The sequence below is a fragment of the Bactrocera oleae genome, chromosome 5 (genome assembly GCF_042242935.1).
Source record: "Bactrocera oleae isolate idBacOlea1 chromosome 5, idBacOlea1, whole genome shotgun sequence".
Lineage (NCBI taxonomy): Eukaryota > Metazoa > Arthropoda > Insecta > Diptera > Tephritidae > Bactrocera > Bactrocera oleae.
The window spans coordinates 43,355,152-43,380,830 of NC_091539.1; the positions used below are offsets into that span (position 1 = coordinate 43,355,152).

General features: G+C 33.6%; 1 long non-coding RNA gene across 2 annotated transcripts in view; it reads left to right on the forward strand.

The window, feature by feature from the left end:
• Positions 1 to 217: 217 nt before the first annotated feature.
• The window catches only part of LOC138857626 (uncharacterized), a 42,680-nt gene continuing 17,218 nt past the window's right edge, over positions 218 to 25,679 (forward strand). For both annotated transcript variants that reach the window (XR_011396795.1, XR_011396796.1), the window contains exons 1-3: positions 218 to 577; positions 8,416 to 8,899; positions 10,396 to 11,529. This is a non-coding gene — a long non-coding RNA (uncharacterized lncRNA). The remainder of the gene's footprint in view (positions 578 to 8,415; positions 8,900 to 10,395; positions 11,530 to 25,679) is intronic.

Consider the following 25,679-nt stretch of genomic DNA (forward strand, 5'->3'; position numbering starts at 1 on the left):
AACAACGATGCTGTACTCGATGCTATTCGGCTAGCTTCTCCGCTTGCCAAATCCACACAGTGCGCTCTCGATTTTGCGCTTTCAACCAAATAGCAGAGAATAAAAACACGCAACGATGAGCAACGAGCTACTGTAACATCTCACTTAATGTTATTATGTAGCAATAGCAGCAACAACAATTCACTCGTTTCTACACGAAATTGCAAGCTTTTATAGCCTGAATGCTGCTTTGCCGGGTAAACAGCACACAGGGAGGGAAATCACCTGCAGTTGCTGCCACTATTGTCACTGCTGCAAACGAAGAGACCGGTCACCAGTGTGGGGCTTCATGTTGTGCGGTAGTCAGCTGTGTTAGCAATGCCGCAGCAGCAGCAACAAAGCAGCAACAGCAATGCCAGCAACAACAGATAAAGGCGAAGTTTTGCACACAGCCATGCAACTAGCGAGCTAAGTAAACAAGCGCGCTGCCAAGTAGCCAGGCAGCTGGCGAGTTGGCCCAGCGTCAGAGTGTTTCTCGCTACAAACGAGTGTGGTTGTCTTAAAAATACGAAATTCATTTCGAGCGACGTTATATGTGGTAACAAAAACTAGCAAATTTTAGAAAATTAAGAAAAAAAATTGAAATTAAAATCTCGAAGTAAAAGTGAATAATGTGATAAAATGTGTTTTTAGGTGGAAAATTTTTAAAAATTGTGAAATTAAGTGCAATAATTTTGTGGAGTGTATATATTTTTATAAATTTTTCAAAAAATAGTTAAAAAATATTCGGTTGAAAGCAGTTTTAAACACCAGTTTTCAGTTAAATTGCATTTTGTGAAAAATTTAGTAGAGTAATTTTGTTATTAGAAATAATTGCTGTTTTTTGCACTTTTTCGAAACCGTGTAGTGTGTGTTAAAAAGTAAGCAACAAGAAATGCCTTGAGGCTGCGCGAAAACTGCAGCAAAGACGACGCGCTAACATACAGACATTGTTAGAACAACAACAAGCAATGGCAAAAAATTAGCAACAGCCTTCACGAGCTGGCAAGTAGACACGCTCGTCCCCACATACACACACACACATATGTTTTTAGCTAAATAAACTGGCAGCGTTAACTACTTACATATGTGGAATCATATATGTATGTACACATATATGTATGGGTGGATGCATGAATAAATGTATATATGGCTGTCTGTAAGTATATTTGTAAATTTGTATGCATGTTAGTAAGCACTGGAAGCTCTGTCTGCACTTATTGTTGATTATCGCCAGCCATAAAACTATCAGCGCCATTATCGAGCTTGCAAGTGTGCTGGTGGAAGTCAAAATAAAATTTGTAAAAATATCAAAAAGAAAACAAACACAAAAACGCTGGTGATTTTAGGCTTCTATGTTTGCATAAGATTGTGTTTATTTGTTTTGTAGGTGTGAAATTGCTGAAATTTTCCGGTAGCTGTGGCATTTGCAACCCTCCCTCAACTGCCAACCTCTGCATGTGTGTGTATGAGTGCCTCTCCAGTAGTTTGCTTGTTAAGCTGTCCGATTTGCAATTGAAGCACATATTATAACTTTTCGGTGCTCCAATATCTGTAACAATTTACTTCAAAATGCACTTCGTCCGTACTCTTGTTGTAAGCCGGGGCGTATAAGTAATATCAGTATTCACTCGCTGCCTACTTTGGTGACTTTTGAACACTGTCGTGCATTTAACTTTTCGTTCAAGTTGTTGGTGATATGTGGGAGTACAAATGCAGGTCAACTATATTTTAAACAGCTTTTGCTTGCTATTTTGCTGCACGTTATGGAATTTAGCAATTTCCTTGTTGTTTTTGGCAGTTTTATGACCGAGAAGGATATGTGAAGTGGAATTTCTTGAAAGTATTCTGTTTTGGGAAGTTTTGTGGTTATTATCGAATGTATACGAGTACGTGGAGTGGTTGGTAGTGTGACTTTATGTGGGACAAAACTTTTAGAAGTAAATACTTTTATTTGAATAATATATATATAATTTTATAAGTAAAGTTTCTAAAGCAGAAATGACGTTACTTCCATTAAAAAGGTTTATTAAAAGAATATATAATAAAATGATTTAAATAAATATAATAAATCATTAGTTGCAAAAGTCCATGTATGCATAAAATTTTGGTATTGATATACGTTTTCGAAAGATAAAATATAATAAAAAAATGAATAAATTATAGTTTTAGGAGAAAGGTGAATTTTCACAAGGACCTTCGGGTACAGCTTAATAACCAGGGGGTTGGTGGATAAAATAGACCACCTTATACCGCCTTGCTTTATTTGGCAATAAAGGTTTCAAGTCACACTAAAACATGGTGGATGGCACAGGAGCATGCGACGCGGTAGCGGAAATTACAACATCTATAGAGACGGATCCAAAATGGTCAATGCCAGACGGATTAGGCCGAGATGGCATCTCTCGAAAGGACTGCGCGACGGTTGTTGGCCTAATGACAGGTCACAACCTATTGGCATTATATGCGAGACGGATGAGTATAAGTAACAAGGATGCATGCAGAAAGTGCAGAGAAGTGGTTATAAGAGGCACGCTGAAACAAAATATCAAAATTAGATATCAAGTCGCTCTTAAAGTTGGCAAAAAGCGTTGACGTCTAGCATGACGAATACTTCAGTTCAAATTAAACTGAACCTATGTAGGTCTATGTATGGCATGACAGCCGGCCATTTTGCAGTTGTATTTTATATTTTGACAGCCTAAAAATAATGCGATTTTTGGGGAATGAAAAATAAAATGGCAGCGTTAAAAAAAAAATTGAATTTTCATCAAAAAACTGTTAGGGCATTGTATAGAGAACTATATACAAAACATGTAGAAAAAAGTTGATAAAATTTAATTTCAAGGGTTCTTTCATCATCCATATGAGTCTAGAAAAAATTGTTTTAGATTTGTAATTTAAAGTAAAATCATCTTATGACAATTGATTACTAACATTATCGAAAAGTAGATTTCCTACAACACTTTTGCAATATTGCGACCATTCCGAATAAAATTTGTAAAAAACTTTAAATTCAGTACGTATATAACTATTTGATTCTCAATAAAAAGTGGATTAATTATACCAGTTTATGAGATTTAAACCAGTTGTTGGTCGATTAGATATTTTTTACGGGCCGGGTAATTGAAGACAGCCAGAAGTAACACAAACATATATACTTAGAATCTGATAGTTTGTTTACGACATATACTCAACTGTTTCAAATTTAGCATTGAAATTGAATGCCGATTTAAGTAAATCGATTTGAAACGAATCGATTTGTAGTTAATCTTTCACCAAGATCATTAAAAATACCAGCCATGCAACGCAAAATGAACGCAACGCAAAACAAGCTTAAAAACAACGATGAAACATAACAAAAACACGCACTTGAATCGACAACTACAACAACTGCAAAAATCCCGAACCACGAATGCGCATTAATTACCCTAATTTGACTCGTTTTACTGACTGCAACTAAGCACAAGGCAGCAGAGCATGAAGACACTTACGATGACAAATCGCAAAAAAAGAAACAACAACAGAAAAGAGAAATAAACAAACCGAAATGGAAAACAGAAATACAGTTAAGCTTAAAAACAGCACGAAAAGCACAAAACTACACATAACTGCATATACACCCACACATATACACTACAGTAGGCGTTCGGAAAAATGTGTAACGGGTAAAACGAAAAAAAAAACAAGGCGAAAAAGCGCAACAAAGCAGATTGCAAGCGTTGGCACACAGAAAACGTTTTCAATTGTTTTAGCCACTTGTCAACACAATCTTCGTCGTTGCTGCGGTTGACAACGTTCAGACTTTCCGTGTTGTTGTTATTGGTGTTGCTGTCTACTATAGCATTGTCACTGCCAGCTTACTTGCCATCTACACATCCAAACGCGCACATGGTGGTGTCTACTGTATGTGTGTGTGTGTGTGCAAGTATATGTGTTTGGCACTAAGCGTTTTTCACATTTTGTTGTTATTTTCGTTGACTCTGGCATTTTGCGTAGCACTTGCCATTCGTACGCTGACTGACTGCTCGACTATTTCGCTGACATTCGTCAAAACGCTTTTGCAGCGCCTATAAATATGCCTCGGCTGAAATGAATGCAGAGCATTTTCACTGGAAAGCCTTCAAATTTTCCCGAACTTCGATACGGAATATTTGTTCTGTTCGTTGCGGGGTAAGTGGCTTGGAGGGTTCTTATTAAGCTCTGAAATTTATGTATTTTTGAAGTGTTTAAATTTCGCTGTCAACTAATTTGCATGTGTCAACAAGTTGAATTGACCTTACGATTGTTTGTGTGTGTGTGTGTGCTCTTAATAAAATACTTAGTGGATTTAGGCAGACGATTTTAATGTGTCTTAGCTTCGAGCTTCGTTGAATAAAATAGAAATGTGCGTGTGTGCAAAATTACATTGAGGATAGGATAAGTCGCAAATAAAAGTCAATGGATTTTAAAAACAACCACATAGACTTCAGTTGGTAGCAGTAATTGTCCTCTATCTTTCATTTGTAATGTAAACATATCACCAAAATGAGCAGTCTGCTTATATTTTTAGGTTATTTTTTTTAATTAAACAATAAAAACCGTTAACTTGGTTGCACCAAAGCTATAATATCCATCACAAATACAAAATATTTTTCCCTTCCCATAACAGTCCGGTCTACGTAACCGGAATGGACCCGGATTCTTTCCGGCCAAGGACTGTCAACTCGGCATAATTCTGCCGCTACAACAACAAAAGATTCCTTACAAGAATATATAGTGTTATAACTAAGCTCGAACTTAAGATATTAAAGTGCAACTTGATACAGAGAACAGGTGAAGTGAGGAGCAGTTATGGGTGCCAGAACCAATAAATTTCACAAATAAGATGGTAGGGAAGGGTAGAAGCCGAAATAAAAATTGAACAATAAGCATGGCACCGTCCACTCTCACCTTCCACCCAATTCGGTGGATAACAATATTTTGACATTAGTATATTACAGTGTGGAAATGGGCTAAACCGGGATGCAACCATGCCTAATAAAATGTTAAACTTTATCTATTTCCTTCATTTTACAGTATATAAATAAAACATCAATGAAGTTATCGGGAGAAAAGTTTGTTAATTAATTTAATTAATAGTGGCCTTACGATATGGCATCTAACGTTTTAAAACGGTTGAAATTTGAGCATAACTTATCAAGCCACCAGTTACCGATTATATGGACCCGATTGCATATGGCCGACTTTTTACCAAAAATGGCGGTCAATCTTTAAGATAATCAATGTATCTAAAAGAACTTATTTTTTGGGTAATAATGTGTCCTGATGTCAAAAGTTCTTAAAATCGGGTCATTGGTTCCCATAGCACCCATATACTTAATTTAAGGATTTTCAAAGTTCCGGTTGACTTTGTATCATGTATGTAAATACCTATAACAGTCAATATGTGAGTTAGCTTAACCTTCAAGCGGTCGCGCGACGTCGATTCGACCGCATTCAATACATTTTCGCTGATAATAATAATAATTCTCATCGCATGCATAGCATGCCCTAAGTAGCTTGCCTTGGATTTACTACCTACCAAATAAACAGTTTAGCCTCACTCTTCGTGCTCCACCTACTGCACGGAGCACAATTTGTAGAAGCCTCATTACCTTCATTTGTAATGAATTTAATCTTGGCAAAGGTACTGAATTTTAAGAAAACTATATCTAAAATGATATTCACTTACTGAATACAAAATAACTATTTAAGAGAAAAACTTGATCAAATTATTGAATTAATTTATGATATTTATGCAAATTAGTTGTACTTGTTCTATCATTTTTAAATCTGGGAAGCTGGCTGTGATTGCTCGAATATGATCGAAACGTACTTGGTTTTATCAAGAGTTCAACCACAATGGAGATTTTTTACTTCAACTATCTCGTGTGTCTTTAGTGGTAAATACGAGACAGCAGACTTTTGTCACGTTCTCTTCCTTGGTAGCTATTTGGCGGAAACCCAGCGTGGCTCATCACCGGCGTGCGACCACTTTGAAACTCGTTAACCTCATTTTTGACTGTATAGAGCATTCAAGGGCACTTTGATTTCATTACACGTTTTATATTCCAAGAAACGAACCACCGACTGACATTGTTATATTTCCATTTTTTAAAAATCAGCTAACTTGACCTCTTCAACACGCGGTCACGTGGGTGATGCTGAGTTCTTATTTGGTCATATATATATATACCACAAATAATATATTAATAGCTGAACAAATTTAATTGTATTTAAGAACTTAGTACTTAGTGGAAACTTCAATGAAATAAATACTTAAATTACTTCAAAGTTATTTGGAAGGAATAAGAGAATTTGTTATTATTGTATCGCTCACATAAACACAAATACATATGTACAATGGCGGCTTCTTACATTCATGGCAGCAAAGCTTACGCGTCATCAGTGCCCTTGCAGGCGACCGTTTTGTCTTTTGCTCTATGCCAATGTCATTTCACAAACATGCACACAAACTTTGCAATGGGCATGCATACATATACGAGTTGTGTTCAAAGGAAAAGGTGAATTTTGAATTTTTTTAAAAAGTACTTATTTATTCATCTATTTTGTCCCTTTGAAATAAATCCCCTTCAGATATAATACACTTGTGCCAACGCTTTTTACAATCCTCGAAGAACTTCTGAAATACGCTTTTCGGTATGACCATCAGCTCATTCTTCGATGTTGACTTGATCTCATCAACTGTGGCAAAATGTTTTATTTTTATTGGTTTCTTCAGTTTTGGGAATAGAAAAAAGTCGAGGGAGCCAAATCTGGTGAATACGGTGGTGAAGGCATGATAACGGTTTTGGTTTTGGCCTCCTGAGAGATACTAATGCGTTATTTAGCAATTTCGGAACAAACATACACGTTTCATGCCCAAAATATTCGAGATAATTGAATGGCATGAGCCGATTGATATGCCAACATCCTCTGCAACCTTCCAAATCGTGACTCGATGATTTTCAAGAACAATTTTTTTTCACTGTTTCGATGTTTCCTTCGTGTGTTTACGTGGTCGCACCAGATGCTCATCGTCATCAACATCTTCTCGGCCTTCTGTAAAGCGCTTGTACCACTTTTAAACACTTTTTTGAGACAAAGGGAACTCACCAAATGCCATAGTCAACATTTCAAGTGCCTTGGAGCACTTTATTTAATTTTTAAAGCAAAATTTAATATTATATATTGTATATTATTAGATCAATTTCTTTCAAAAGTCAAAAATCGAAGAGCACACAAAAACTTGACTTACCTTTTCTGTTGTCAAAAACAAATTACTGATCAAAATTGGCTCCTAATATAAGCACATGCTAAACATATGTGAACGATTATAGCAAAAACGTAATATCGATAATCGAATGTACATAGCCCGCGAGAAATCAAAATTCACCTTTTGCTTTGAACACACCTCGTATACATATATGGCATATAACTGGTGCATATTCGAGGATGCGCCGACACGCAGTCAAAGCCGATAGTCCAGCTCAGTTAAATTGCTAAAGCAAACGATTCGCTGACTATTCAATAACAGAGAATGGATTTTGGGAAGCAAAATAGAGAACGGCGAAAGCATTTAGGAATTGCAACGAAAGATAGACCGAAGAATAAAATAACTAGCGTGTTGGTAAAGTGAAAAAATAGTAAGAATGAAATGTGTGAGATGGAAGAAACGGCAAAAAGCAGTAAAACTGCAAATGGATAAGTATATCCTTTTTCTAAGGTTTCGATTTTATAAGTATATATATATATGTGTGTGTGTGTGTATGACTGCTAGTGCCTGAGTGTGGAGGCTGTGGCTCCGATTGCACGTCGATGCTGTCGCTGCCGGTCGAACCTCCATCGACACACGATGCTCTTGTGCAGGGGTGGGTGTGTGCGTGTGTTTGCGTATGCCGACTAGCTAGGTGTTGCTGTTGTTGCTCTAAAGGACTCGGCCGTAATATTCGTGGCAGAGTGCGGGAGAGCGCATTAGAGCCACAACGATTTGCTGATACGAAGCATAGTTGTGGCCTGAACGTTAAGACCAGCACACATATACAGCTGCATGCGCATTACGGTCATGTGCGTGTCGAAACGTGACTAAAACTGACAGAAATCAAATAAACAAAATAAGTTCGCCCGCATGCGGTGCAGTGTAAGCGTGCGAAAAAAAATTCGCTATAAATCAGCTGATTTCCCGTAAAAAAATTTATTTGTGTTCGTTTTACTTAAACCAAAACAAAAAAAATCAAATAAAATGCTAAAATTTATGTGCGAGATACAATTCTATTTGATTTGTGGCAATGTGCAGCCACAAATATAAAATTGAATGAGCAAGTGTCCGATATAGAGAATAACGGTATTTCATAAACAGTTTCAATTCATTTGCAGGTGCAGCCGCCACAGCAGCGTTTATGGAAAAATTGTTTAAAATTGTTAAAAAAAAGTATTGGAAAAACATAAATAAATAGATAAGTGAAAAAATAAATGTAATTTAAACATATCTTTCAAATGTATTCATAAATGTTAAGATAAAAATATCATAGTACATAGATATTAAAAAACATATAAATTAAAAGCTGTAAAATAATAATTGAAAAGGTTAAAAAAGGAAGTGAAATAGCTGAAAAGTTTTTATTAGCAAATTTAATTGAATTAAACCAGAAAATATCACGTGGTAGTTATTAGAAGCTAATTTGTTCTGAATTCAAAAAAAAAAAAAAAATATTGCCAAAAAGCATTTCAAGTGTAACGTAAAAACAAATGAAGAAATAGGAAAAATATTTCTAATAAAGCCCTAACAACAACTCATTACACATTATATAAAAATTGTGGTTAAAAATACATTATATTAACAAACAGTGTTAAGCAAAATGTAAGTATAATAAACATATAAAGAGGTTAAAATTATTACAAAAATTTTGTAAAAAATATATATAAAAGTGGGAATATTTAATAACATCGTAAAAGTAAAGAAAATGGTGTATAATATTGCAACAAAAGCATATAATATAAAAAAGTAAAAATTGTTGACAAACTTGGCAAGCCAAAATTTCAAAACTAATGCGCCAAACTTAAAAAAAAAAACCAAAAACAGTATCAAAAAAGTAAAACATAGAAATGACAAAAAGTAAATGTAAGAATAATATATTTTTAAACTTAAATGCATATTCGCAACAAAAAATTTCAAAATTTAGTTTTTCAGTGAATTATAAATTAATAAATATAAAAAATACTCAAATTCATGTTATTTAAAAACAATTAAAATTATCTAAAAAGATATACGCAAATACTAAATAAATCCAGCGTTCAAACAAATTAGTGAAAATTATTAGTAAAAAAAATAATATATGGAATAATAAAATAAACAACATGAATTAAAAAAAAATTAACAAATTAAAAAATAAATTGTTGTAGAAAATATATAATAGCAAAATATTATTTAAATTATTAGACAAAAAATTCCATGAAAACAAGAAAAAAAAATCCAAAAATTATTGAAAATTAAAAATATATTTAAAATTAAAAATATATATATATATAAAAATAAAATATATGACAAGGGTGTTTAAAAAGAAAATATAAAATATAATTTGAGTGAGAATTATAAAAAAGTGTAGTTTAATTTTCATCAAAACAATTAAAGAAGATAAATAAAAATAAACATTAATTGATAGATAGTAATTAAATTTAGATAATAAATAAGCTTCAATAAAAACAGAACAGTAAATTAAATCAATTGTAATGTAATAATTAATAAAAATTGCAAAGGAAATAAATTGAATATTATAAATAATAAATAAACATTAATAAAAACAAAAGAGTAAATAAAAAAATATTTTTGAAATTTTGAAATATTATTAGAGTTTTCTAATCTAAAAGGTTGGTAATTTTTAGTACACTTTTAAGAAAACTAATAAATGAGACATAGCGAAGGTATACGACAACAAAAAATATATTTCATATAAAAGTTATTATTATTTTAAAATTGTATAAATATTTGCATAACTAATAAATTAAATATATATTTAAATAGAAAATAGATTTTTGATTTTGAAACAAAAATTTAAAAAGTTAAACATTAAATTTCTAAAAAAATTCACGGAAAGATCGACGAAAAATTAATTAAAAATTAAAAACTAATTATAATTAAAAACTAAAAAAATATTTAAAATTAAAAATCATTAATAAATTTTCAAAAATAGTACTGAAAATTTGTTAATAATTTTATTTGAAAATTAGTTAAAAAAGAATAATTAATTAAAATTTAAACATAATTAATTAAACCAAAATTAAGAATTATACCACCTTAGTCTCAAATTAAATTAAAATAAAGTTAATGACAATTTAAAATTATTTACACCCATACAGCGAAACTAATGCAAAACTGGCTAAAACTGATTAGAAAAAGTAAAAATTAATTAAGAAGCATTTAATAAAGTTCAAAAATAAGCACTACGAAATATATATATATACACAAAAAATTCAAGAAATTAAAAAAAAAAAAACATTCCAAAAATATACATTTAGATAAAATTTAATTATAACCTGAGCATATCTATTGGGGAATTCAGCAAAATCATTTCGCATCTATTTCGGGTTAACTGAAGATATTAAACGATTCTAAAAAGAGCAATACATTTAATACAAAGCTATAAAAGTGTCCAAAGTGTAACTCTACTGCTAAGCCACAAATTATTCTTAAATATTAAAACACACAAAAACCAATAATATCGCAATCACATATATACACAAATTATTACAACACACGCGAAACAAGTTATAATACACAAAAGTTTGAAACTATTAATTAGTAGGTTTTCGTCACCGTAGAGTATAACCTCAAAAAGTGCATACAAACCTTTTAGTAAATAATAGAAATAATCTAAAAACAGCAACGACAAACCAAACGAAACGAATTAACGAGCAGAAATTGTGAAAACAAACAAACCCAGCCCTAACAACAACTAATCAACAACACTAATTGCCCCTAGACGCTTCTCGGTGAATAAACGCCGACAGCAACAACAGTTGTAGTTGACTTACAACGTTCGCATATTAACGGTGTCGAACATCACAATTGTCAACACTATCATTTGGTGTCGAATATTGTTGTTGCTGTTATTATTAGGCTTGATGATGGCAATTTAGATTTTGCTCCACCATCATCAGCAGCAATCGTACACCAACGTGCATTACATACACACATACATGAATGCTACAACACCACGTGCAACAACTAATAAATGGGTCCGACAGCATCGTCACTGACCTGAAAATCTATTTAATAATACAACTAAAAGGCGAAAAATAAAAACGTTAAATCAAATGGCAAATGAAATGCTGTTAGCAGTTTAACAACAACAATAACAAATTAAGGAGTACAACTGTAGCCTAGGGAAGCCATATATTTTGTATGGAACAAAGGAATTCAACGTTGTGCATGAGTAAACATCAGTAGAAGCTAATCACATCACAAAAAATCCAAGGAAAAATCATTTGCTGGTGAGTAGAAAAATAGGGGGAAATTAGACAATAACTAATGAGTGAGGACTTTTTGTCTGCAGCGCCGTAATGATTTTGTAAGGTTGACTATATTTATTATGAGCACCCTGTAGAAATTTGTGCTGTTATGAGAGAAATCTTGCGATGCTATGTTGAGAGCTGACCGTCAGTTTTGGAATTGTCATATGATCGAACTTAATTCCGACTGAAGACAAAAAAAATTACATTTTCACGTTTTTAATACAAATCTTTGTTATCGTCTTCAAAATAGGCTCCTGAGCCAATGCAAATATGCCACATGTAATCCATTAGACTCACCAAAACTCTTTTGCAACACAATTGGAATCCCAAAATAAAAATCGCCAGATTTTTTTTCGCGTCGTAAACAAGTACTTCGGGTCAAATTTGATAGTTCGTTAAATAAATGTAAGACATTTTTAATAATTCTGGAAGAGTATTTTTCATATATAAAATTTTCTATATTTTTTGAAGGTCTAATTTTAACCTCTTAAAGCATCTGTCATATAAGTTTGAACAAAAAATGTTATACACATGAAAAAGTGGATAAGATTTTTAATAACTTACTTAGTATTTTTAGGTTTGATGACTTTAATATGCGTAATTTCGAAATACAAAGTCCATTATTTCGATTATGGAGATCAACTTCGAAAAACGGAATAATTACTTTTTTAGCTATGACTCACTGTCTCGGAAATAATAGGTTTAGCCTTTGCCGTAAATGTAATTGTTAGTTACTCAAATTAACTAATTAATAAAATATACCGATAAAGTGGCTAGAAATTAATATACATATAATATGAGAATTATAATTACGTTGTAAGAGATTTTTTTGAAAAAGTTACTTATTAAAAAAATAAGGTATATTTTTATGATAAATCTTAATATATGCGTAAAAATGGTTCGTTTAGTTCAAAATTAACTTCAGTCAAGGCAAATGAATTACAAACTGACCCATTCAGGAATTTTGTTAAGAATAGTATGCCAACCCCTTTCCCTATGACTAGTGAGCCTAGGTAGATTCAACCTATATTACCACTTGAAATGCTCTAAGGCAAAGAGTCAAATCAGTATTCGAATGGACCCAAAACCGATTAAGATCTGATTGCAATAAAATATGTATCTAAAATGGTTTCTCTATAATAAGTATGAAGATAGAAAGTTGATGACACTATTTTATAAAATACGATTTGTGACAGCTTTACGAGTATATTAAACATAATACAAGCTATCAACGAATTAACTTCCCATAGATATCTATTATTTTTTTTTTTTATATTCAAATTCGGGCATAATCAGTTAGATGGAAATGCTTATATAATATGTACATATATGCTTATTTAATATCACATCTAACTAAGTAACCGTTATTTACTTGGTTCATTGTGTCAAATGAAGTTGAATTGCGATTTTTTCCCTCCCTTCTTTCTTTGTTGCATCACATAAGAAATTAAGGTTTTGAAATTTTCGCTATTTCGGTGTAAACTCTGGGGATTAACACAACAGCACGCAGTGCGGTTTTAAAGAGACAACAACAACGGCGATAACAATTGTGAGCGTGAGGGTGTGAATTGTGAGCCACAAATGGTGAATGAAATACGCAGAGCAATGTGGTTTTATATATTTAATCCCTTGATTTCGCTTTTTATACTCTTGCAACATGTTGCTACAGAGTATAATAGTTTTGTTCACCTAACGGTTGTTTGTATCACCTAAAAATAATCGAGATATATAGACAAAGAGTTATATATGTATATGTATGTATATAAGTTATCAGGGTGATAAGACGAGGAATGAAAAGTTGCTACAAAGGAGAGTTGGTATTGTAGATGGTCGTAATAGGACTACTGCCACCCCCACAAAACGTCATTAAACGAAATCCTATAAAGTGTTATAACTAAACACTAAATTAAGATACAAAACTGTGAAATGTACATATCTTTTAAACTACTTTTAAATTCCTTATGACTCTTTCACTTTACGGTATACAGATCAAACATCCAATAAATACGTATTATTCCATTGTAAATTTTTTTGGGAAAGAATGAAAATAATGCCTTACGTATCATCATTGGCGGCACGCAGCAAAAGTATGTGTCACTTGTAAGTTCAGTTTTCCTCGTTTTGAAGCAGGACAGTCATAACGTTGCCCACATTCAGGGGGGGCTACCAAAGTGAGCAGCGTATTTCGCTCTATTTGCCATCCTTGATCGCATCGGCTTTTTGGCTTTTCCCATTTTATACTCGTAGAGATATTTTTTAAAATATCCGTGTCCAGATAACATTCAGACGTCCCTGCTCCCAACGTGTTTGCATTTGTTGTGAAGTGTTATTCTTTACTTTCTCTTTATGATGGTATTCCTTCTGTAACGTCCTCATTTACTTTCTTTCAAATTCTAATAAGTCGATTGGCGCGCTTTCGCTTGTTACCGATACAGCTTCTTCTGAAACTGTACGGTATAACGATACTACCCTTAGAGCAGCAGCGCGATATACTTTTTATAAGATTTTACGTCGGTTATTTCTCCTCAATACTCTCTGCTCATTGCTCTGCTGGATTTGTGTAGGTAAGCCTAGAGTGTAACCTGTCTATTATAGTCGGGTGACAAAACGCCTGCCTTAGTAATTGCTTGTATTTGTGGTTTCAGCAATCTTTCACGAAGCTTACCAGCTGTGTCCAGCGTGCAGGGAGGCGTACTAATTAAAACTGAGCTGTTGTCTTTTCCAAATTTTTGGAAAAATATTCTGACACATTTAAGTGCACTCCTTTAATAGTTCAGTTCTCATGTTCTGACTATTTTGTAGAACAGTAAGTATCGTTCCTAAATATATTAAAACATGTTGTAAAAACTATACACTTTTATCATAAACAGTCTACGATTCGCCAGATTTTGCAAGGTATTCAATCGAACAAGCAACTGGCGAATCCGTCTGATAACTTTATAGTCAATTTAACTTATACATTTAGAAAAGAGAGCAAAGCAAATATAGAACCTAATAGGGCATGACTACATTATTTCCGAATGGAAACGATCCTAAAAAACTTTTTAAGAGAATGTATTAAAGCACCGATTATAGTAGTTGGAATTTCACATGAGGAAGATGATTATTTGATTAGAGCAATGAGCATTAAAATGTTTTTATTTGAGAATCTGTTTATATTTGAATGAGATTGCCATTGCCATGTTTTTAATCGCCAATAATAATTTTGTTGATAAAATGTGTTCTCGGAAATATACCTAGAATCCCATGGTGATTTTTATCGGTACTAAACTGTTTTTTTTTTTATAGCATACTGTTTAATTACATTTTGTATTACTGAAAAATACTATGGTCAGTCATTGTTTTTTAAATTATACTGATGCCATGCTGTGTAATTACATAAAAGCGATAAAATCGAATTGAATTTCCATCAGCGAACATAAAAAGTATAAAAGCGGAATGGCTAACGTTCCTAATTGAAATTTTATCGATAAATTAATAAGTGTTGCTATTAATAATGATTATGCGCTAGGGAAATGCGCTGTAACACAGTAGTGTGCCCCCACAAATGTTTATTTGCTAAATAAAGAATGATAATAGTTTCATACCGTACAAGCGTGGAGCTATTTTTGTGGTCTTAAAGTTGATTTTCTGAAAATTTCGATACAATTATTGTGTTGGAATTTCGTTGACTGCTACGATTGCGGCAAGATTAACTTTGCTAAGCGCAGGTAGTTCAGTAGATTTCCTAAGTCAAAAGAATCTCGTAGTCGCATAAAGGCTGGTCGTCAACCAAGGCCTGCTCACCTCCATGAAAGAAGCTGCACTTTGGAGCAGTAAGTCTAATGCTCCTTAAATACAGTAGTCTGGTAACCTAAAGATTAGCTTGACGGAAAGCTCCTTACAGAAGACTTCTCCTCCAACCATTCCTTCTTGCTGCGGCTAATCAAGCAGTAGCCTCTACGACGCGGTGGCGCAAGCTTTCGAGGATGCAATTGAAGGAGGATACAATTAAAGCGTGACTCTATTGGGACTCCTTCCCTGAGCCTTAGAGTAACTTTCGCTGCAATGAACTTGCCGGCAATAGCCACGGGTGCTATGTGTAGAATGACATTAAGTGCTATTGTTGGTGTAGTCTGTAGTGCACCTCAGATGTCGATGAGAGCCGTTTTTTGGACACGTTCAAGCTTCTTAGCAAAAGTAGCCTTTTCGAGCGCCGCGCGCGAGACGAGTACACCATAAAATATTATTGGCTTGACTCTTTCTTATAGATCCTCCTTCCTTATTAATATTTGGTCTCATTGGCAGATAACATAATAATTTAAAATCAAAAACTTTTGTCAAGTCAACCACCAATATTCAAATAGTAAACGAAATTGCTGCTGAAAATATGAAATAAATGAAATAAAATTGCAAAAGCTTTTTTTTTCTGTTGCAGGCTCTCCGGAACATCTGGCGAGTAAAGAGAAAGTTTCAAACTATAAATTTTGGTCGCTTCTCTATCTATGCCGCCACAGCTAGTTGATGTGTACATTTTAGGTGGCGTGTGCCCAAAATTTTGCAGAAACATAAATAAACAAAAATAAGCATTTAAATAAAACTTTCAAAGGCAAGAGGCATTCGAAACTTTTGCCTAATTTTTCCTGCTGCCACTAACCCTGCGACTTCTTTGCCAACTTTCAACTGCATAAATACTTGCACTACATAAATACACACACACATAGCTCATAGTTGACTGGCCAAATACCAATTGTTTGCGTGTCTGAAATGTGAAATTAATATTGGAAGTTTATTGAAAAGGCATTCATGCATATTTCAAGGCAAATGTTCGCACTCTCACACACATACACCACTGCACGGCTTCACTGCGGGGGGTTCCTACGAATAATCGACGAAAAATTACAACTTATCCTGTGGCATCGCTGCAAAACTTTGCATGGTGCCAGTTTGAGGAATGGTAAAAAGTTTTCGAATACTAAGGCCTTGAGCCTCGAACAGCAATATTGAAGGTCTGCTGGGGCTGTGCAGACGAAATATGCACGAAATTGAAGAAATTAAGTATATTTAAATTGAAATGGTGCTCGAGTTTCTGCTGATAAATGGCAGTAAATATAGTTTCGTATTTGGCGCTGCTAAATATTTACTTCTATTACAAGCACAAATGTTTAAATCACATTTAACTTGTTTTACAAGCGTGCTTAGCGCACTTAGCTTTCAAAGAAATTATGAAAAATTATTGGTGCGAGCTGCAACGAGTGCTTAGCCGCTTGTAAAGCCCTACGTGCTGAGTTAAGTTGGGCAGCTGGAGGAGTAACTAATACTGCCAAAGTTTTCACTTAAAGGCAGACATAAATGCTTTTTACTTTGTTGTACATAATTTAAATAATTTTGGTAGTTGAAGAAGTTCGTGAACGTTACCCGGAATTAAAATTTGTTTTCAAATAATGCGTGTAGTTAAAAATTCAAATTGATATTAACTCAGATAATGGTTTACATAATATGGCAAACTAAATTGAAAGTAACAGAGTCGTATGTCGGTTATATTATAAAGGGTGCTTCTTTAGATATGTGGTTTTCCGAAAGAAATAAAACGCACATAATTTAATGTTATAGCCAAGATTTTAACTTTACTTGTATTATAAGGCTAAAGGTTTGCCAATTTTTAAACATATGATCTTTTGAGGATGTTACGGCGTCTCAATAATGGTTTCTGAAATATCGTCCCTCCAAGTGCGACAATTTGTTTATTTACGTACCCAATCAACTAAAAGTGAGGTTATCGAAGAAAACGGTTCGTACAAAAACCGGATAATGCTATGCTAAATAAAACCTTCAATGTAAGGAAAAGGAAAAGGGACTTCCTTTTACTAGATCTTATACTTTATCGCTTTAAACACATACTACTACAATTGCCTTGAAACTAAGCTTCTATTGAGAGCCATTGTACTAGTTCCACTTATTGTAGGACCTTAAAGCTCTTCAGCCACCGTCTTTTTATGACTTCAAATGACTTATGAAGCGTTAGCTGGAACGAATATAAATTTTTGTGGTACGAGTATCCTCATCAGGTTTTATAATGCGTTAGAGAAATTAAAAGTGACGGTTAATAATGTGTATCGAAAACTTTATATCGCCCAATGAACTAAAGTTAGTAGTAAAGCTCTCTTGGCACTGAATTCGTTCATTAGACTGACATGTTGAATGTGCTTGAATATAAACCGTCGTAATCGTTTTTAATGCATCGTTTTCCTAGACACCAACCTACATTTATTTTGCCATATTGTTTTCATAAGACCATTACAGCTATGCGAAATAGTAATCATACGTACTTCAATCTCTATATTATATAATTAATAAACTGAAAACTTAATCACTTCTACATAAAATTCTTCCTTACAAGGTGAAAAGGAAAGCTTTTGCTTTTAATTTAATTAACTGGCCTAACAGCACAGACGCTGCATTTATGGTAAAAATAAATTTTAGCACGAATCATTCCTCCACTGCTTAAATGTATCCTATTAATTATTTGCACCGTATTAACGGTACTAACAGTATTCCATTAATTTCGCTGTCATGATGCTGATAATTAAAGCTTCAATTTATTTGTAATGGCCACTTTCAAAGCGATCGTCCGTCATTAGGCAATCAAGATGTGACCATCCAACATTCAAAAAGCGCCAACCTCCCCCCTACATATGCTTCTAATAGTTCAAATTACACTTACCGTAGAAATAAGTATCTTTTTCTTGTGTTCGCCATTTTGCTTTGCATAGCTGACAGCTGCCAGTTTGCCTTGACACTTCTGTTGGCTCAGCAAAAACAACAAGAGTGGGAAATCATAGCCAACTTTTAGACAATTTATATATAAATATATTGTTTGTGTGTGTACTGTGTAAACCAACATTGATAAGTTAATGAAAACGTTTACTTAAATACATTTTAATTACGCTTAAAAGATATTTTACCATAATATCTTTTGATATTATATAGATAAGAAGATACGATAGAACCAATTATTATATAATATAACCAACGCAGTCTAAATATATTTATTTTACTCTAACGGTTTACAACGTGAATATTTTAGCAAACTATTTATTTTTAGTTTGCAAGCAGCATTCACGCTACCGGCAATATATTTTTTATTTCCAGAAGGAAGGTTGGAAGAAGAGTCTTCTGTCGGAAGCTCTCAATAAAGTTTTGCTTCAGACTGCCAGTCCACTGTACTTCTTTCATACACACCTCATTACCAGTAGAATCAAGATACTGCCATATTAGACTTGTTTGGGTACCTGGTCAAAGCAGAATCACTTAAAACTGTGAAACAGATGAGGTTGAAAATGAAGGAAGTATATGTGGACCGAAGAAAATAAAGTGCAAAATGCGTGAGCGCGAAGAGCTGAGCTGTTAAGCTGTTTGTGAAAACATCTCAAATTCTAGCCGAAGATACGGAATCCTACAATAAGTTTTATGGCCGATAAAAATTACTGCAACAATTAAAAAATAGACTTTGTACAGTTTACTTAGTTTAGGAAGGATCACTTCGGAAGCCGGTAAAAGAAAATTTAAAAGTAACACGGCAAACCCGAACTTTCACTTCGATATTATGTGATTTATGTATGTTTCATTACTCGGCTATAAGGAAGAACAATGAAACTGCAGATGTCAATGAATTATCGGCAGAGCTATTCAGTAACTATTAACGAACTAATTTAGACCTACATATGTCTTGTTATGAAGGCGAGATAAAATAATTGAAATCAACGTAATAATACCGTATGCTCAACTGGTATTTGAGAGTACTTCCCCAAACTGTTCGATCCAACACGAGGTTACATTAAGGGCGTCTGCCCGCCACGTAATATACTTGTATTGTCGGATCCCAATGATCGCTTAAGTAATCTTGCTCACTTTTAGAGAATGTTTAATATTTTCGAATTCATATATTGCCCGACTAAATTACGCAAGTTGACTCTATATTTATTTTAATAATTGTTTTGAAATTTTTCGCAATTAAATATATAATTTATTAAATTAATTATTATAGTTAGTTTATTTATAAGATATTCCCTGATGATTTAAAAAATTAAGCAAAAATTCCTACTTCATAATTAAGAAATTTTAATTTGTTGTACATATGCTTTTATATTGTATAAAATTGAAGTGTCTTTTATTAGTAATATCTGCAACCAATCAAAATACTTTTAATCCGATTCCCTTAAAAAATGAAATAATCGAATAAAATATAATTTCAATTTATTTTAGTTGCACGATTTCTCGCTCGTATGAAACCTAACGGTTGTTAGCGAAATGCTTATGAAATTTTTTCTATACTTTGTATGCAAACCATATGCAAATCCCTTTGCAAAGTTTTCGAGCGGAAGAAAATCATATAAAATGAAATATAATGCAATACAATACATTTTTACTCACAAAGGGCGCAAAAAGGGAAATGGTTGCATAAAGCAAATGCTGATTACACATATAAAAATCGCCCTACCCATATGTAAATAGTTACAAACATACATACCTATATACCATACATTGATAGATGCAATGGATAAGCGGGAGACATTTTAGTAGTGTTTGCGCAGCTTGTATGTCACGTGAGTATATTTTGTACAAATGTAGACCCTGTAGGGAAAACTAGAACTAGTCAGATTACTAGTTGAGAACTAGAACAATTTCGGTAAATTTGCGTTATGCGAAATCGAAATTGGAACAGATTCGTATTCGGATAATAGTTATCAAGACAACAGTATGCTGGAAAATTATTTGGGCTATGCAATAAAATATATTCATCATCGCAATCATCATCACAATCATCATTTAGTCATTAGTAAACTGCTAAAATGCGAATATAATGCTATTCTCACGACAGCCGCCGGTTCTACGTTATCGAAGTTGACCCGACTTTTATCCGCCTAATTGTTATTTTGTCTGCGCTCTAACCCTGTTTGAATGAATGAGTAGTGACTGACATAAGCGACTCGGCCAAATATCTTGGCGTAAAAGTTAATAACTGTTGATTTAGCCTATGCCTGATCCGACACTGTTCCATTTTAGTTTTCGATTCTTTCATATTCTTAAACTTTTCGTTAGGTCTACTATTTTATATAATATAATATTATATTTTGTATAATGCAGATTCTGCTTAGAAACATAATATTGGATCGACAAACTTACTTTAAATTCTTGGAGATCTGGCTTTACCACTAATTCTCACAATTTACATAAATTAATTACATTCAAATATTTCTGCTTATAAGAATCTAGTTCTGTCAGTCGTACTCTGTAGCGAAGCATCAAAATAGTGAAAAAATGTGCCAATTTATAACTAGACATTTTTAACTGAAATCCAACTAGATAGAAAAAGATATTATAAAACTATTTCTATTGAGTAAGTTTATTTGTTCCATAATCAAACTATAATTAATTTTTTCAATTTTTTGAATAATTATAACACCAGTCAGATTTCTGGCCGCAACCTGACAATTCTTATATAGTCAAGCACTAATATGTAAAAAGCATTACTTTCTTGCACCAGAAAAAAATAATCGAAAGACTAGTTGTTTTGTGATGTATGCTACTCATAAAGTTGTTTATAATTAGTTGAATTAACTGCAGGAATGTTATAGGGAAATGTGGTGTGATTTTAAATGAAAACCACTACTATACGGCGGTTGACCTTAATGAGATCTGTGTTAAAGAAGTTAACGTATTCCTCGACCTCTCAAATTTTATCTATCTATTTTTTTTTGGAATAAAGTTGGGGTTAGTAGGTATATAGCTGTGACGTTCTATCATTGTATTTTATGATAATTGACCAAGACCATGTTTTATTTAGATAAATGCATTTTGTTTGAGATGGTTTAGAATATGTGTCGATTTATCTCAAACCTTTTGTGCTGCTATGTGGAATACGGTGTAGAGCAGAACAAAGTCTGCCTGAGCTTAACAGTAACACAAACATTGCAAAGTGCAGAATAGAACAAACATCTGGTATAAAGAAAATAAACTGCTATAAACAAATACACTTAGCATTCAAATAAATTATCCACATAAATTAAATTTTCACACATTCTCTTATAAATAATCATATTGTATAACTGTATTGTTTCGCTCAGATACATTTAAAATTTTTAAAAAGTGTACAGAGTTTAGACCTAGTGAGCAGACGGTTGAATTGAAGACGACATTCTGTGACATTACTTATGTGGATAGTTGGATATTGTTTGATAATTTTATTTCTAAACTTTTTAATTTATATAAAAATTTATCGAGTCGATACTTTTCTCCTAGTTTTCTTTGTGCTCTGCTCTCGCGTACAAAATTTTACTTGTTAAAGCAACAACAAAGCGAATCGAATTCGATTCAAGGTATTTAGCGGATACTTCATTAAAGTGACATAACTGTTGTCTGCGTTGTTGCCAAGTTTTTGTACCCTTAAGGGGGTATATTAAGTTTGCCCCGAAGTTTGTAACACCCAGAAGGAAACGTCGGATATCCTATTAAATATATATATTTGTAAATGATCAGCATGACGAGCTGAGTCGATTTAGCCATGCCAGTGTATTCGTCTGTATATAAGCGATTTAGTCCCACATCTTTTGAGATGTTACTCTGAAATTTTGAACACGTACTTTTCTCACCAAGAAATTGCTCATTTGTCGGAACTGCAGTTATCGGACCACTATTGCATATAGCTGCCATAAAATCTGAACGATCGGAATCAAGTGTTTGTATGGAAAACTTTTTCATTTGACGAGATATCTTTAATTAACGTTTTTGAAGAGAATCTTTTGTATTTGTAAAGGGTATTATAGCGGCGATGCAACCTAAGCTAATCATTTTTCTTGGTTTTTAAAGATTTTGGAAAAATTTTACAATTGTGAATGGTACAAAAGTGAAATAACTGTCAAAAATGACAATAAAATACTTTGTTTTTAAACAATCATTTTTAATTTATATTTTAGTAACAAAAGACTTCAATGAAAATATATAGATTTTTTTTAGATGCCATAAGGTATGGATGCATTATTATGCCTTCAATATGATGTAAAGCGCAAAGAAAACTTTCCCTAACATAAAATGAAATGGTGTATGGACAGTTAGCTTTTACGCTGGTGGAATTGAAAGTGGCTATAATGCAGGTGTACCATACCTATATCTTTACAACATGTTGCTACAGAGTATAATAGTTTTGTTTATCTAACGTTTGTTCCTATCACCTAACAATAATCGCGCTCGATATAGTGTTATATATATATATAAATAATTAGGGTGACGAGACAAGTTGAAATCCGGGTGAATGTCTGTCCATCTGTCTGCTTTTGCAAGCTGTAACTTGAGTATAAATTGAGATATCGTAAAGAAACTTGGTACACGTGTTCCTTGGCAAACAAGTAAGGACCAGTTCGTAGACGTGCGTAATCGGATCACTGCCACGTCCACAAAACGCCATTAATCGAAAACCTATAAAATGCCATAATTAGCACCAAATGACCAAACAAATCCTTGAAGAGTCTGTACCGACCGTGCGAAAATGAATGAAATCGGATGGTAACTCCGCGCTGTCCCCATATAACGGATTTATTAAAACTGCTAAATGCTTCGGAGACATACAATTTTACACCCGAGATGGTACAAAAGGCTTTATAATAGGCGTGTCACTGCCCGACCGATTTCAACCAAATACGGTGTGAAAATCTACTTCCTATATAACAAAATTTTAAATTACATCTAATTCTTTCACTTTTCAGCATATACAATAAATAAAGAAACAATCGATGTAGCCGGATAAAAGTTTGAACAAATAGTGCCCTCAAGGTACCACTTAAAAATGGTTGAAATTGAACTATAACTTATTAAGAATTCAGGCGCCAAATATGTGCATCGCGGTGCGTATGGCTGACTTTTTGCCAAAAATATCGGTCAAGCTGTAGAGATATATAATTTAAATTCGGAAAAATTTTTCTTTGGTAATTATATACCCTTGTTTGGGTTAAATCGGATCAATATTTCCCTTATCCCCCATATACCTAGCGTGAAGAGTTTCGAACTTCTACTTGACTTTATGCCACATATATTGGACAATGTGGGAGTTATTTTAATGAAATTAAGAAAGCGTATTTTTCTAATAACAGTGCATCTTTGTGCTTAAAATGGGTAAAATTGGGCGAAAGCTTGCCTTAGCCAACCTATAACTGATATTCAAAATTTTGAAACGTCGGGCTGACTTGACACCATGTATATGTTATGTTATAAATGTACATATTTATAAAATTGCTTTGATTCATGCAAGCTGCAAGAGTTTAAAATCTTCGGTTACACGGAATTTAGCCTTTCCTTACTTGCTTTGTATGATTTCAATATGCAAATAATATACATATACAAAATCCAGCGATAGAGTTTCAATAAAATATTGTCTCGGCTCCTGCAGGGCACCAATATAGCCTACACATAGCCAAGCAAATACAATACATAGCCTATAACAACCAAGCAACAAGGACACATGCTGGTATGTCAATAATGCAGCTTCTGCAGTTGGCTGTCGCAACTGTATTGTGGAGCGTCTGCTCGCCTGAGGCAGCTGTGAACTTGCAATTTAGTGAAATGTTGAAATGGTTGCGGGAATAAAGCGTAAATGCGACGGACTGTGATGGCAACGGAAACGAAAAGTAAGGAAATGAAAATAGTGACAATGCACGCACACACACATACTCGTACACATTCGTATTAGCCACTTCGCGTACATAATTTCGCTTATCGCTCATTTGTAGCGACGTGTGCAAAGTTTTTGTTGTTCGTTGTGGAGTGTAGCGATAGATTTTTTCTTTCCGCTATAACTGTAAAACTTTATACAATTGCAATAAATTGCATTTGCGCAAACTATTCCATACATTTAGATAGTATATAATATATACGAGTATATGCGTTTACTTTTCTGCATAGAAATCGCTGATTTTAGTTTCCCAGCTCACTTTGCGTTCTGGTTTGTTGCGTGCGACAGACAATTTAACAAGTTGCAGCACAGATAAGCAAAACAACTCACTACTGCGTGGAATAATGGTGTGTTGCGTCTGTGTGTATGCATTGGGAAAGTGTAAATTCTATGACAGCATGTCAGCTACTGCAGCACCGACACATTTGTATGCAGGTAGAAATGGATGTTCGTAAGCTGATGTTACATATATGTATGTGCGTGTATGCAAGCCAGCCCAACCGCAGCTGCGGGAAAGCGTGCTTGTCGACAACGGTGATAAAAACAAATACATACGCAATAAAAATACGAAACGGCATTGGAAGATGCGTCGGAAATGTGCGCGTACATACACACATACATAAGTATACGTGCATAAAAAAAACAACACTCAATCACATAAGCTCAACGGAAGCGCAAACATACGGCTACAATACTGTCAAAGTTGTTAGTGGCAGCAAGCGTCATCTGGTTGTTGTATTGTACAACTCAAAAGCGCGCAAAATAAAAAAGGAGAAAAAATAAAAACAAAAAAATACAGCTCAACAGTTGCGCAATTTTAAGTGAAAACTTTTTGAATGACATGAATTACTCGGAACTGCTAGTTAACCGGAAGTACAGCATATATATTATATAATATTTGTTTCAGATGAAATTTGCGTGCAAATGCGAAAGTTCCAATGAAAAGCAGTTTTATTATTTTAATATCATGCCAGTGGCGTGGGTTAAAACAACATTTGATCTTTGTTGTTTACAGAAATTATAATTTTGAACTAATTATTTTATATTTTTGTATTCAAACTCATTTAGTGAGACCATTTCGAGAAATTCGGAACGTAAAGTTATTATTCTCTGTTTCGCATCTGCTTCGTGGAAGCTTATTTAGAACGCATATGTGATTCGTGGCTCGTATTTAAATATATTTTGTTTAGGTTTAGCGCACTAGCGAGAAATGTCCAATTTACAACAACCATGTTCTTCAAGAAATAACCGACGCAACACCGAATTAAAGTCTATTCCATATACATTTCTTAACAAAGGGCTTATTAAATACATTAAGTCTGAAATAAGTAGATGCGTTGTGTCAATGCACTCTTTTACCAAAACTTAAAATTTATTTCTTTAGACTAATGCCTCAATTGTTCCACAATAACTGCTTTCTACAAGA